Raw genomic sequence first — 3,194 nt, 5'->3', positions numbered from 1 at the left:
ACAGGAGTAGAAAGCCTCCTCTTTCCCCCTTGGAGGGGCTGTTAGGTTCAAGGTGCTGGCCTTGCAATTAGCAGCCCCAATGCATAACCCACATCACTACCAGGGCTCCTGGAGGGGGCAGTCGGCGCCTGGAAATTGCTGAGACACAGATTGTGAAGGATTCAGCTGGGCCCTGTACCCTGGGCACCCAAGGTGTGGCTCCGGCAAACAGATGTCTAAGCTTGGATACTTAAACATCTCTGAAAAGAGGGGAGGTGGTTCCAACTAGAAAGCACAGTGTTCTGAGGGAGCCTCCCCGGAAAGTTGGAGGTGATCCAGAAACAAGTACAGACAGAAAATGGGGGTGGCCTATAAAAGAAAGGTACGATTTTTCTGGGGAGTGGTAAGGGATTTCTCCTTAGTCATGAAATAATGATTGAAATCTTACCAGTCTGCTTTTTCTTCATCTTAAAGATCCTGATTAATGCAATGCTCAGGAAAAATGGAATACTTCGAGTATTTGTCAGTTGCATTTATACTATGGTGCAAATGAGTAACTTATTAAACAATATTAATTGAACATTTGCTTGGTGGAGAAACAGCTTGCGTTGTAGTGGAGGTGGGCCAGCAGTACAGACATAAATAAAATTTAACATACAGGAAGGCGATGGTAAAAGTCAGGTAATGAGGCAGGTTGGGACGATGTGGAGGGGAGCAGGCAGGAATCTTCAGATATGATGCTTAGGAAGCTCCCTCTGAGGTGTGATGCTTGAGTCAAAACCTAAGTGCTAATGAAGAGCCTGCAATGCAAAGACCCGAGGGCAGTGAGAGGCTAGCTGGTTAAAATTTTTCTTTTTCTTTGTCATTTAAAATTTTTAATACAGAACAAGAGCAAATACAAGATACTAGTAATGTTTGCTTTTTCTGGGTCACAAAGGGGTTTTATTATAGTTTTCATGGTAAAATTTTCTAAGTATCAAGTAAGGGGTTGGATATTTGCAAATGAAAAGTCATTAGAAAATTTTAAACAGCAAAGTGGTCTGATGGCATTGATTTTTTTTTAAAGAAGAGAGTTGCTTAGTAGAGAATCAACTGGAAGGAGAGAAGAATGAAAATGGAGATCAATGAGGAAGTAGTGACAGTACTGTAGATGAGAAGTGATAGTGGCCCAGAAGGAACAGGGAGGGGGAGCAGTACTTTGTAGGTAGATTAGAATGGGGAGGGGAGGCAGGCTGACTACTACATGTTTAGCTTAACCAATTGGTTGATGGTGGTGCTGATAAAATGAAATGAGGAGGATTGCTGAATCAGGTTTGTTGGTGGGGGAGATCAAGACTTCTATTTTGGACCAGCTAAGTTTGGGATGATTATTAGTTTTCCCATGGAGATGTCAAGTAGGCGTCTCTGGAAAAAGGACAGGGAGGAATTGTAAATTCCATTAGCAGATAGATAGTATATAAAGCTAAGTGTCATAATGGGTCACCTCTCACCTCAGGACAGAGGGATAGAAAAGAGAAAAACTGTCAGCCCCCCAAGGCACAAGACTTTAATGGGGGAGGCCCAGGTGGTGAGGCCTGCTAAATCGCTGAGAAGGATGACTTCTGAATTGGAAGAATCCAGCAAGTAGGTGTTTCAAATCTAGAGGGTGTGGTCCACCACATCAGCAGCTGCTGAACTGTTGAGAAAGAGAAGTGACAATGACCTTGAGAAGGATAGTTCCAGGGCGTGGTGAGGTTGAACATCTACTGGAAACCAGGTTGTGAAGGAAGACTGATTTTAATGGGGGCAGATCTTACTGAAGAGAAATGGCCAGGGAAGTCAAGAGAAAGTCTATCTGGGGACTTTTGCAGACAGACTCTAAATAGGAGAGCATCTCAACTTGACTGAACTTCAAATTGTCTGAGAAATACACAAAATACAAGTTTTCTATCTTTTCCCAGAACCATGGGATTATTATGGGTTGGGATGGGAAGGTTGAAATGTAGTGTATATTTTTAAGAGTTCCTCAAGTAATTCTGGTTTAGCTAAATAAAGAATAGAAGATGAACTGGCTAGAAATATTCCCACTGTAACAGAATAAATACCTTTTCCTACTTTGAAAGGTCAGTAGGTAGAATTTCCAATAAAAAAAATCACTTTATTAGGGGTTCATACAACTCTTAATCATAATCCATACATATATCTATTGTGTCAAGCACATTTGTACATCCATTGTCCTCATCATTCTCAAAACATTTGCTCTCCACTTAAGCCCCTGGCATCAGATCCTCATTTTACCCCTTCCTTCCCCATACGCCCCTCCCTCATAAACCCTTGATAATTTATAAATTATTATTTTGTCATATCTTACACTGCCTGATGTCTCCTTGGGACCTTCGCTTACTTTTCTATTGTCCATCCCCCAAGGAGGAGATTAAATGTAGATCCTTGTAATCAGTTCCCCCTTTCCACCCCACCCTCCCGAATTTCCAAATTTTAAGTTTATCTTCTGTAAATTTTTTTCACCAATCTTTATATTTATCACTTGTTTTCCAGTGAGTAGAATAAAAGCCATTGCTGTCAAATGGATTGCAACTCATAGCCACCCTGTAGGGCACATTAGAACAGCCCCCGAGATTTCCTAGGCTGTAATCTTTTTTTTTAATACTTTTATTGGGGGCTCTTACATCTCATCACAATCCATGCATTCCTCCAATGTGTCCAGGGCTATAATCTTTATGGAAGTACACTGCCACATTTTTCTCCTGAGATGGAGAAATGAGATCTATCCCATTTCAAATTGAATCTGTAGTTAAGTAGAAACATATCCACACAGTTTTATGTAACATCAGTTAGTCAAATGTGAGGAGCCCTGATGGCATAGCGGTTACACATTGAGCTGTGATCTGCAAGGTCAGCAGTTCAAAACTACCAACCACTCCATGGGAGGAAGATGGGACTATCTATTCCAGTAAATAGTTACAGAGTCAAATCCACAGGGGCAGTTCTACCTTGTCCTATAGAACATCAACTTGATGGTAGTGAGTTTGGACTCAAATGTATATGTTAATATTAAGATAAGTATGTATTTCTATATTGTTCCAAGAGTTCATATATGCATGGGCTTATTTAAACATGTCTTTAGCACAAACAATCTGGAGGAGAAAACAACGGGACAGACAGTTCCAGGAGGACATGGGAGAGGAGGGGGAGGAAAGAAAGTGGGTGATAACAAA

The sequence above is a fragment of the Tenrec ecaudatus genome, chromosome 5 (genome assembly GCF_050624435.1).
Source record: "Tenrec ecaudatus isolate mTenEca1 chromosome 5, mTenEca1.hap1, whole genome shotgun sequence".
In the NCBI taxonomy this organism is placed as follows: domain Eukaryota; kingdom Metazoa; phylum Chordata; class Mammalia; order Afrosoricida; family Tenrecidae; genus Tenrec; species Tenrec ecaudatus.
Note: the sequence above shows the minus strand (reverse complement) of the source record.